General features: G+C 44.6%; 1 protein-coding gene across 1 annotated transcript in view; it reads right to left on the bottom strand.

The window, feature by feature from the left end:
• Positions 1 to 2,847, bottom strand: part of GABRP (gamma-aminobutyric acid type A receptor subunit pi) — a 31,168-nt gene extending 28,321 nt beyond the window's left edge. Inside the window, exons 1-2 of the mRNA XM_054217869.1 lie at positions 2,711 to 2,847; positions 2,301 to 2,528 (exon numbers count right to left, since the gene is read on the bottom strand). The gene's annotated coding sequence lies outside the window, so the exon portion shown is untranslated. The remainder of the gene's footprint in view (positions 1 to 2,300; positions 2,529 to 2,710) is intronic.
• Between the last annotated feature and the right edge of the window lie 9,740 nt (positions 2,848 to 12,587).

The raw sequence follows: 12,587 nt of genomic DNA, 5'->3' as shown, positions 1-12,587 counted from the left end.
GGCAGAAAACGGATATTGCGAGAAAAGAAATGTCATCTTCTACTGTAGACTTATTTACAGCAAACTCCGTGACTTGACAACGGTGTCTACAGCAACAAGGAAAATAAAACACTCAGTCATTACCAGTGTGCTCTTTTTGAGTGGAACGATAGAGCAAAGACAAACCTCAAGCCAGACTCCCCAGTCTGCCCAGGAACCACCTCCTGCTCGGTGCTTTCCCACCCAGGGCTCTGGTCCTTGGCTGTGCTCCCCGGCCCTGGCTGCGATGCAGGTCAGCCATGACCATCGCCTGAGGCCTTTTGCCAGGTGTAAATGCAGGTAGTGACCTTCCTTTCCCACTTCCTTCCCTTCACCACGTGTCTGATGTGAGCAGAGCAGGACGTACCAACACCCTCAGTGCCCTGCTCCTGCCCCTACGTCACCTCTGCCCTGCACTTTTCCTCCTGCACTAGGGAAAGGGACTTTAATGCAGAAGTCCTCACCCTTGCAGCACTGCCTCCCTGCAGTGTGGTGCCCTCCACGCCTCCCATCCCATCCCATCCCATCCCATCCCATCCCCCTGCAGAGAGGTGCCTGTGCACAGCGCACCCCAACACATGATGGGACAGAGACATCCTCCAGGAAAAGAACGGGGTAAAAGAGGGATGTGAGCTGCTGCTGAGCAGTGTTGGAGGTTAGAGCGAGCCTCTGTGTTCTCTGAAAAATTCCATCCTTGCTCCATGCCTTAGATACCCACGTGAAAAATGGAGATAATAGCTGTTCACACTGTCTCCTAGGGACCTCTAAAGACAAAGACTCATGGAAACGTGCTTTTCTGTTGATCTTCCCTTATTTTGACTCTCAGTCACCAGGATTTGTCGTTCTTCTCTCTGGCACACTGCGGGGTCACAGAAGCCAGGTGCCCCATCCAGCCTCGGCGTGAGCCCAGGCTGCCCACGGACGCGGCCCCCAAGCAGCATGGCATCCCACTCCAAAACAGAATTTATGTGTCACAGAAGCAAGAGGTGACATTTTACCTCTTATCCAGTATTTAAAACCCTTGCAATGTGTGAACACTTTATGAACTGCCAGTGAATGGAGATACGGGGCACAGGGGAGCCGGGCTGCAGGACGGCTGCCTGTCAGCATGGTTTCCTCAGCCGATGTGTCCGCAAGAGCAGCCGAACACCCCTGGGCAGCCCTGAGCCAACCTCACAGCAGCCTGGTGTCCAGCACCCTGAAAAACCTTACCCAACGCTGTAAATTATTCATGGCTAGGCAGCTATTCGCTGTAAAACACATTCCAGGTTCCAGCTGCTCTTCGAAAAACAAGCAATGCTAACAACAAATTCTCTGTCACCCATACCCGCTTGTTCTCAACACGTCTAACGTGCCAATACTGCTGATACTTGAACCAAAACACATTTCAAGTAGGAACAAAAGTTCTGGACTGCCATCAGGCATGTTTTTTCCAATCTGAAAACCCATTTAATTATTTCCATTATGATGTTGCCCATTACAACCTGAAAACATTATTTTATCTGCGTGCACATCAGCACCCAATGTTCATGCCTAGATTCTCGTACAGCTTTCTAACGTCGCTTTAAAATAACGAATATACTTAAAAAGTAAAAAAAGGTCAGTGTAACCTCTTGTCAGATACAAGAATGAGTTTGGGAACAGACAATTAATTGGACACTCAGTTTCAGGAGCACAACGTTTTGTTATTATCTCAGATTAATGCACAATTGCGGTTTAATCTTTGGCCAAAACTCTCACCTGAGTCATTGTGAATGATGTCATTCCTTTCTGCTCCCTAACTTATTAAATGCATATTTCATCCATATAAGTGACTTCAGCTGTCAAAAGCTGGACAGATGTTTTAACCGGCACTAGATTAGGATCTATTGCGGTGTTGCTTATTTTTATGTTAATAGGATGAAATACTCTCCGAGACAGCAGATCAGATCAAGATGTACTTATCAGACAAGCTGCAGGAACTACTAGTTTCTGGTTTACCTGTTCACGAGAAGGAAAGTTATCTCTATTGGTAGTGCATGTTTTTTGGAACTGTTCTGAACGCCACAAACATAAAAGCAGCTTAATTAAAAGATTTTTCTTTTTTTTTTAATCAAGAACTTTCTCCCTAAAGGACTCGGTCTATATTGTTATATTGTTTTCAGGGGAAGGTGGAGTCGGGGTGGGAATATTTTTAAGGAAAAAAAAAAAAAAAAAAAAAGTAAGCCAAAATACTTGGGCCAACACTTAAAATTGCTACATGAATGCTTTATATGCTGCTCTCCAAATGGGATGGCACTTACCGGTGGGATTCATCCCCGCTGAGGCACAGCAGTGCCGCCACTGGAGCGGCTGTAAAGCCTTGGGGAGGTGATGATGCAGCAGGGACCCCTCAGCACCTCTGTGCATCTCCTGAAGCGCTGCAGCAACGCACCCAATTCAAAATCTTTTAGGTTTCCATTTTGTCCCAAACAGTCACGGAGAGCTGATATGGACACACTCCAGTGTTTTGCTTCTGAAGTGGCTGGATGCTGGTTACAGGAAGACACTTTGTATTATTATTTTCACTATTCAAGAATAATAATTCTTGCTTTATGTTATTTTTGAGCTGAGGAGTTCTGGATAGCGGAAGACATTGCATTCACGTTATCCATGTGAAAAGTAGCAATGCGCGCTACCAGCAGATGAGTAAGAGAGCAGATAAATGTCTTACCTGAAGCTCTCGTCCTCCGTCACTTGCCGCATCCCATCCCACAGCCGCTCACTCGAGAGGAGCTCCGGCACAGCGCCAACGTCGAAAAGTCACTCAGGTACACACTCGTCAGCTGCATCGGGCCCAGGCGTGCGCACGTTCTGTATCTCCATTGGAAAGGACATCTCTGACAAGCTTACTCACAGAGCACTTAAGTCATTTCCAAGATTCATTTCCAAGGAACGAGCGTTTTCTGCTTTTGGAGGAAACAAAATGAGGTGGGAAAATCACCTTGAGGTTCACGTGGGTTTAGCTTCATATTTAGCTTACAAAACAGCAGTAGTAGCTTTGCCACCAGAAAGAGAGCTCTCGTTACCAATGCAGTACAGAAACATTTTTTGTGTTTAAAAATAGTCTCAACTATTGTTAGAAGGGATTAAGCAATGGGTTTTTTTTCCCTTTATCAACACAACAGAGCAATGTGGACAAAGTAAAAGGGTAACTGTTGTTACTCTGCGAATGAGGAAATACTGTTTTAGCTAATTTACTGCAGCCTGAGGTGAAACATTAACTTCGCTTTGAATTATGATGGGATATAAAATAGCCTGAACGAAAACATTGCTGGGCTCTCTTTTGAGGGCATGAACTTAGAGGTCTTCAAAACTGAGTTTGAATGGTATCACCTTTCGTTTTATTGAAGCATTCACTGCAATGTTTACCTTTGGAGTAGATTATTTTAAGCATCATGGAAAAAGGGAAAAGGAGAGATATTTTACATGATGGATGTTTCCCAAAAGACTATGAAAATCTTTTAAAGGGATAAAAAGAAGTAATTGCAGACTTACCTTCAGTTTTGCATTTCAAAAGATAAAAAATAGTCTTAGCAGCATTTAAATAGTTCAGTAAGTGCTACCTGCAGAGTTCCCTGCTCCTTCTGCGTGACGAAGCTGGTGTTGGCTTCCCACATGCTTTGGGTCGGAGCCAGATCGGTGCTCCTTGTATGCGTATCTGGGATAAAGTCTCTTTCAGGCCACTCCTCCTCAGAGCCGTTCTTGATCTTTAAAATGTGTCAGGGACATAGATACCTGTCCGCCAGGGAATGCACATCACATCAAAAGGGGAATTGCAAAGAGGAGGAAAAAATCTGCCATTTTCACTCCAGTGATTATTTACAGTTTATGTTTGTTACAGCATGAAGTACCTGCAGCCCTTGCACAAATAAAATAACGAGTTCCTGTTACCCAAAAATCATTGAAACACTTGTGAGCTGATGGAGAACATGACCTTTGGGATGACTCCGATAACTATCTGACAGAGAGAAAATGTCTGGTGTCCTTAAAGGCCCTATACCCTATTTACTGCTACAGCTACGGTCACGTCAGATCATCACACACCCCTGAAGAAGTTATGTGGCATCTGGAAAAGTACTGACCAGTGTCCCCACGGGACCGTTGGTACCCAGATGCCCTGGCAGAGCACCAGTACAATTACCAGAATTTGCTTATGTGGAGCAGTATATCTGCCTACGCGCTACAGCAAAAGGGAGACCACTAAAAGGAGGAATAAACCCGATGTTATCACTCATGCAATTATTTACAATTTATTTCTGTCGCCACATTAAAGTAGTTAGCACTCAAATAAAAATGGCTAATGAGAGAAGCTACGCCACCACCCCAAAATACGCCGTGCGGTTTCTGTTTCAGCTTGGCAGCCCCGGTGGATCGTAACCATCGTTCAGAGCTGCAGGACTGCGTTACATGGTACGAATGACAGAGTGACGGCACTGTCCCCAGCCGCTCCCGCCAGCAGCTCAGGTGCCACCCTGGCTCAGGTTAGCTGGCTCTCTGTAAGTCTCGTCTGCTAAATGCGCTCTGGGGAAATTAATAGCTACTTTGGGAACGCTGCGCACTCTTCCCTGTAATGTCCCACAAAGCACACTCTTGAGACACAAACCTGACGGCATGTCACATTTGCACGGGAAAACTTAACTCTAATAAAGATTAATACATGGGGACTCACCACCACATTTTTTCTAATTGCCTTTCATTAACATTCTCAGCAACCTTGAACGAACACCACGGCCTTTTGTTTTCCTGTTTGCCAGCCAGGGACTGCACAAGGCACAGCCAGTTCTCGCTCTATAGGAGCAACGCATTTTCACTACGGACTCCTGCACTGAGGTACCACAAACTCTTTAATCCCCAAATGTCTCATAACAGCCTCTGCTTAGAGGAAAAATCTGCTTTGCAAAATTGGAGCAATGCAGTGTGAATTATTTGTGGTGAAACAAGAAGAAAAATAATTCATTCTCCTCTGTAAACACCCTCCCGCACCAGAGCTATTCGCACAGCGCTCCAGGAGCTGCTGCCTGGGACTCTGCAAGCGCGACGTCTTGCCCAGCTCCTCCCCGGCCAACTCAGCTCACCGCAGTTTCCCTGAGGCCCTTGAAGATATTTTTCAGGACATGGGACTTCCTCAGGGAACAGGCACAGGGTATAGTGCATTTGTGACAAAGAAAATAATAGCACATAGAAAAGGAAGGAGCTTTTGAAAGACCAGACAGACATACGGTCCGATTCTCATGTTGTTAAATCAGACCCCTGCAACTTTCCAGCAAAAATCCTGTAATTTCTTCTTACACCAGTTTGCTTTAAATCTTCAGATCCTCCCTCATCCATTGCTCTAAAAGCTAAAATACATTTTTATAGCTGCCTGAGAGCCCCTATTCCTGGCCAAAGACACCATCGCACTATTATGCCTGTTCCTTCACCTGACTACTGAACACCAACAATAGCCCAAAATATCCCTCAACGTCGGGCAGCTCAGCTGCAGGTACCAGATGGCTGTTCCTGCAAACCCAACATGAGCACTGCAAGAGCCTTTGAAGGTTGTTTTATTTTAACGAATGACATTTTGGTGTTAAGAAAAAAAACATCGTACTGGGAAATTCAGACTATACTGACATGTGTGGTGATATTTTATGGACAGAGTTGGTGACTATAAAAATCTATTGCATCATCACGATAGTGATGATATTGGCCATTTTGCCCAGCTCCAGGCAGGGAGTGGGGCAGCACTCAGAGGTGCCTCCAGCCATGGGGTGGGTACAGCCTATTCCCCATGGAGGTCTCAAACCATTTGCTTGCTTTGGTGCCAACACCCCAATATCTGAGGGCCAGATGTCTTCTGGGTTAATTCCCGACTCTGCACGTGCTGTGGGCAGAAGCTGAGGGTTTGGGAGAGCTGCAGTGCTGCCTCTCATTGAAAACAAGGAAGAAACTCGCACCGCCAGGGCCCAGGTGCCCATATATCAGTACACTAAAAATACCTTGAGAGTGAAACCATAGAAGACCAGCCAAACAACATCGATTGCTCCCCTCTTTGCCAAGCGCTAAAACAAGCCAAAGGAGAAAAATCCCAGCACCAGAACAGGTTTGACCAGCTTTGTCACATTTTTGTGCTCCCTCCTCTCTAACACAGACCCAGGCAGGGTTTTGTCTATCCCTTCCAGACTTTGTCAGTACCATAAGGCACCTCTGGCCCCTTCCCCGAGGGAGCTCTAGCCCACTGCCGTTACCCTCCTCCAAACCCTTACAACAGGGCAACCTCTTACTCCATGGACTTGTCCTTGGAGGGAAGGAATTGCTAATGCACAAGGCCTCATGTAGGCTATGAAAGTCTTAGTTCCCAGCTCTGTCAAAATTACCTCAACAATCAAACAGCTTCTCTTGGCTCCTACACAAACGCGGGCAAAAGGCAGCACCTCCCAGGCTCACTGAGGGCTCTGGAGATAGGAGATGGCAAGGTGTTCAGATACTGTCAACACGGGTCACACAAGTGTCATAAATACTGTACCAAACCCACAGTAAAGCCACCATAAAGCCACAGTAAGGGAACAGTACTTCTCTCCTTGTCAATATTTCTGAACGTGGCTTTGCTGTATCTAAAATTACCTGGAGGTAATGCCCCATCCCTGGAGGTGTTCAAAGGCCAGGTTGGACGGGGCTTTAAGCAACCCGCTCTAGTGGGAGGTGTCCCTGCCCAGGGCAGGGGGCTGGAACTAGATGATCATTAAGGTCCCTTCCGATCTGAACCCTTCTGTGATTCTACGTACAGGTCTCTGCAACGTCACACCAGTTTCACTAAAACTAAAAGCTTTAATATTCTGTTAATTTATTGCTAAAATCACTGCAAGACATTGCTCTGACTGAGATCTCTTACCTTCTTTTCATTTCAAAATGTCTCGTTTGCTTGTGTCCAGCTGTTCCATTTGAATACAAAAGGAGACTGATCTAGAAAACAGTTCAAGAACTTGTTTGTAGCAGATGTCCTTAAAGATTTTTGCATTATGGTATCTCAGCGTAGTGCAAAATAAAACAAATATAAGGCAAATTAACTACTTTAAGATAAATTTTTAAAAATCTGAAACAAAAATCGGGAACAAGTTGGAAGTATTTTTGCAGCTGAGTTTGTCATAGAAACACATAGGTTTTTCCAGAGTTTTACTAGTTCTCAGTTACAGCACAGACAGGTCTTCTCTCCTCTCAGTGCAATGCCCACCCGCCAAAATCCATATTGTTTTTCTTACATACAACTGGTTGGTTAAATAACGGTGAGTAGCTTTCCACAACAGCTCGTGCCCTGTGAAGGAAACGTAAGTCTCTTGTACTTCTTCATGTTCCGAGTTCTCTACAATTTAGTATATGTGTTCAGACAGAATACTGTCTCCTTGTATACTTTCACTGATATATATTTTCAACTCCTATTGATAAGTAAATCAATAAAGTAATTTGAACAAAAAAGTTGGATAAGTTTCTGTGAAAATGTCACCAAAGTCTATCTAACCCTGGGATTGTACAATGAATCTTTGATTTTTTTAAATCAACACTTTCCAATAACTTAGTATCCTAATGGAAAGTTCTGGGTCAGCACTAACTCTTCACAGCCGTTTTAACGAGAGTTGACTGTTCATTACTAACAGCGGTCCTTTCATCTCCACCCTTTACAACATCAGCGTACACACTCCTTGACTTTCCCTGCAAATATAAAGACTAAATACATCCTCTAAATAAAAACCAGGAAAATGGCAACATGGCTTCATCATTCTTATGCCCCCTTCACTCGCAGGCAGAGAAACCTGAGATGTGGCTTGGGTTTTGGAGACAGTGTGGGCATGGTCACGAGCAAGCCTGTGGCATAGGGAAGGATGGTCACAGGGTTTCAGGAGGAGTGTTCAGGCTGGCCAGAATGGCCTCATTCTTACATTTTTTTAACCTGGATTCCTGGCCCTGGATGAGGGTAGTAATCATCCGGGCTGATTTTCTTCTGCGGCTAGACTTCAGATCAGAACTCATTCCTACAACTGAAATGCTGCCTTGTTGTGCTGCAACCCTGTCCCTGTCCTCCATTTCATGGCAGCTGGCCGTCGTGGCAAATCCCAACAAGAAATAACTTTAAAAGCGTCCCAGGTTTTTAAAGGAAATACTCCCCCCCTCCTCCTACCACCAGAAGCATTCCAGCCTCTTGCAGAAGCCCTTGTCCTGAATTAGGAGTGCAGATTACCCTCGTACCATCTTGGCTCTTCCACAGGCCTCTGCGTGCAGTGTGGGGAGCTGCCTACGCTGGCCAAATGCAGCCCCAGGGACAGGACAGCAGATGAGTTCCCAGGGGGATTTCACAATCAAATACAGCAACTTATTCCGTGCTGCCCCAGGGAGGTTTCCAGCCAGAGCCCCACTGATGATGATTGTAGTGATGGGCTCCCTACAATAACAGATGGAGAAAGACACACTTTTCTTTTACAAGACAAAAAGGAAAGTTTAAACAAAACAGGCTAGAAATAACCACATCCACTGAGGATCTGGAGATCCTCAGTTCATTTTCCACCTCCTGAAAGGCGAGTGGGACAGGTCTCCTGTTTGCAAAGAACCAGCCTCTCCTGGCAAAGCAGCAGGGGCAGGTCCATCGCCAGTTCTCCAATCAATTAGAACATACAGGATTTCTGCTTACGCAGCTCCCATGCTTTATCCCACACAGTACACACCTGATGCAATAAAAGGACACCAAATTTTGCTTCAGTTCCTTTTCTGTAAATTAGAAACAATTACTTTGCCCTAGATTCTGTTCTTCAAAGTTCACCTTCCCTACTCTTAGATATATCTGCATTTTAGACATATCTTCAATGACCACATTTATAAAAAAGTATCACATGCCCCTGTTACTATAATCAGTCCTCAAAGCCGGCTGTGGAAGATGATTATGTATGGAAGTGGTTAAGTTCGCACTGTGTGACACCTGACATCTCCTGCCCCTGGGATAACAAAATGTGGTGCAGGCTGGAACCCGCCTGGCTGGCCCTGGCTGCGCGCGCCAGGAGGGATCTCAGTGACATCTAGTGTTCCGTGCCACAGCCCAGCAGGCAGCACAGCCCACCGCACACACGGCCTCCCCGCTGCCCCGTCAGACCCTGTCTTCCAAAACCCAGACATCTATTTATTGGCTGCGGAAACAGAAGTTATTTAAGCAAGAGGTAAAAATTATGATGATGGTAATTTATTTTTTACAGAAACCAAACCTATTCTAGCTGAGAGACAGTGCATGGGATAAGTGCCACTGACAGGGTACCTAATATGTTAATTCATGAAGAATGAGAATCATTATTGGCACAGCTCCAGTTAACTAACCTGACACCAGGCTCTGGGCTACGATGAGATACAAGCCAATACAAAAAAAATGTCAGTGTAATTTAGAGCAAACAGGAGGCTGATCAGTCCTATTTGATTATTATTCTTTTTTTTCCAAATCTAAAATCAGTGTAGTACACATAAATACAGATACGATATGCCTGGATTTGTTAAAGGTGAATGATCTAGACGTCTTATGTACATACATATTTATCTTAACCTCCCTTTTTTCTTTTTTTTTTAAAGTATTTGAGAGCTATCCCACAGCTGGGTTATTTCAGGGGCTGAAAACGTGGCTGAGTCTTCTTGGAGAGCAATTGGTATGTACGAACAGGAAAGCCCCATGGGGAAGTGACGGTGCCTGACCCCCTCCATCTAAACCACCCGAACTCTAGCTCCTGACTCGCAAGATGCACACTTTTGGGACAGAATTCAAAGAATTACAAATTCAAAAAATTCAAAACTACCACTGGAAACCTGTACGTGCTCACCTGTGCTGTGCAGGCTGGGGTGACCTTCACCTGGACACATAAGGATGCATCACCTCAGCTGGCCTCAACGCTGTCAGCTGGAGACAAGAAAAAAATCGGGCTTCAGCTGACACCGATTTCATTGTACTTACTACATGGGTAGCTTATAAAGGGATGCCTATCCTTGACTGGCCTGTTGTGGTTGATAACCTCCCACCATTAACTTGATGACTTAAATACACTGAAGATTTAATACCAATATTACCAATACCTTGCCAATTTGTTTTTACTTTAACTGCATTTTTTATTATTCTTTAACCTTTAGTTAGTGTGACACAATTAGCAGCTGTGTCTTCAAATTTGTCTGGTCATTTCTGTTTATTTTTAATAACATTTATTTATAAAGACTTTCTTAGGTATTCCTTTCGTTTGGCCTAACTGACTGAAGATCATGCTAGACTCAAGTCACCTTGTTCATCTTGTTCATGTCCTCTATACTTGTCTGCTATCACCAATTTGAACTTGCTTCACAATGGCAAAGGAGTTTAAATAATCCTGAGCAATGAATCGAGGGGCACGTGCTGCGGTTTCAGACAGACTGCAGTTAAGGAGGTAATTCAGGATGGAAGGCAGAAAGTTAACAAGCTGCCCTCTTTCCAGCAGGAGTGCTCAGCTCCACTTAGGCTTGGACCTCTCAGAATTGATCCCAGATATCTGGCTTTAGAGATGATGGTAATCTGAGATTTCTTCCCTTAATGAAATTTGTTAAATTAAATCTAGACCAACAGATACCTGTTATCCCACTGTGCTCCCAGTCACATCTCACTCTAGCTGGATACAAGCCTCACTCTCCCCAGAACGCTGCACAGTTTCTCCACGTTTCTCTGTCTCAGGTGCATCTTCTGGCCCCAAATGCAAGAGAACCGGGTAGACGATAACTTCTACTTGTGCAGAGAAGTAGATCTTCGAGTGCCAACATACCCAGGCCTCTTCCGTTTCCAGCTTTGCTGGACCTGCATGGGTAAGCAAAGATTACAGAACTAATCTCACAGTAAGAAAAAGCTATTATTGCATTCAACAGTAACCTTTTTCACATGCTGAGTTGTGGCACGTGCCTCGGTTTCACCCTACTGCGCTCTGGAGAACCTTCCCAGAGATGCCGTGGGACAGCCCTCATTGCCAATGCATCCCTGCCCTCTTCCCCACTGTCCCTTCAAACTATCAGACACAACGCCCCAGACCACGTAGGCAGCAGGATGGGATGCTCAGCCTGCAGTGGTGATGGGCTGGAGAATAAAATCAGAGGTGGCTAATGTCTCACAACAGTAACTAAAACTTCAGACAACCAACTCGAGCAAACCTGATGCTGAAAACTGAATAAAAAGCATACGCACATGCCGGTGAGCCAGAGTCTACTTGGCCTAGCAGGAGCTGGGTGCACTTTGGAGCTAGTGAGAGGCGCTGAACAGGCGGCTTCAACACCTTCCCCTTGCAGGGACAGTAAGAAGTCCGGTTTGGCATTTTCCACAGGGAAATGTCGTCTCCTCTGAGCGGGCTGGTGCCTGGGTGGTAGAGATGGCTGTCCCCAGGCTTCTTGCTCCATCTGCGCAGCCAAGAGCTGGCCGGGGGGAGCACTCAGCTGGGCAACGCGACCTGGTTAGGCACTGCAGTGAGACCAACACCACATTCCACACAGACATCTTTATTTTCACATTTCTGCACGTATGCAAGAGAATGTTCTTTTTCCTGGGATGTGCTGGTAGACATACTATACCCTACAGAATAGAGTTTAGCAATTCTTTTTATATATAGATATAGATAGATATATATATATATGTACACACATATATATAGTCTCGCAAAATTTCTTCTGCATTTTTTCCACGTGTCAGAATGGATGTTTACAACAAATCAGAGCTAAAGGGACACTGCGAGGTTTTGTTTTATTTTTCTTATCTCTAAAGTAAAAGAGTGCTTGCATTTTTCTTTGACTTGATTGCCTGTTCTCCTGGTTATACTTAAGCAAAAATGCTGAAGAGAAAAGACGTGCCTATAAGCTTTCAATCTTTACTACTCTGAGATACTATCAGTGATGCAGGTAGAATATTTTTGAACTCTTATTTACACAAGGGCCGGACTATCAGTTAGGTGTATGTCACTGCACCAAATATAAGAGCACCCCTGAATCAGTGATGCAAATAAATCATTCGCATGTAAATGTTAGCTCACAGCACAGTTCAGCAGTTTAACAGCCTCTGTGCAGACAGATATGTGTTTATAAGAGTTTTACTTTTAAAAGATCCCTGTAAATTTTTAACCTGACAGTGTCCCTTAAGAAAAAAAGTACATACTGGCTTAAGAAAGGACACCTTCCAGGTATTTTCTTTTTATTATTAAAACCAACATTTTTAAAACCATTCAACAAAAAATTTAATACAAATTACCATTGGAGAATAGCAATTGTGAAGCTATGCATTGCTGCTCCATTAACATGGCTTCAGTTATCACAATTTATATTATTTGCACATTTCCTTAGGTCTTTCATGGCACTTCCATGAAGAAGGAAAAAAGGTGGTTACACTGCTGCTACCATCTTATCAGAGGTCACACACAGACACAAAGATGTTTGTTCTCAACATGTGTCGCAGTCAGGCAATGCCAGAGTTCTGCCCACAATGCTCGAGGCTCAGGATACCTGTACCTCAGATTTATAGCTTGACTTGTAGTTACTCACAATATTGCAAT

The sequence above is a fragment of the Rissa tridactyla genome, chromosome 11, assembly GCF_028500815.1.
Source record: "Rissa tridactyla isolate bRisTri1 chromosome 11, bRisTri1.patW.cur.20221130, whole genome shotgun sequence".
NCBI classification, from domain to species: domain Eukaryota; kingdom Metazoa; phylum Chordata; class Aves; order Charadriiformes; family Laridae; genus Rissa; species Rissa tridactyla.
The sequence above is the reverse complement of the archived record's forward strand: the minus strand, read 5'-3'. Positions and strand labels throughout refer to the sequence as shown.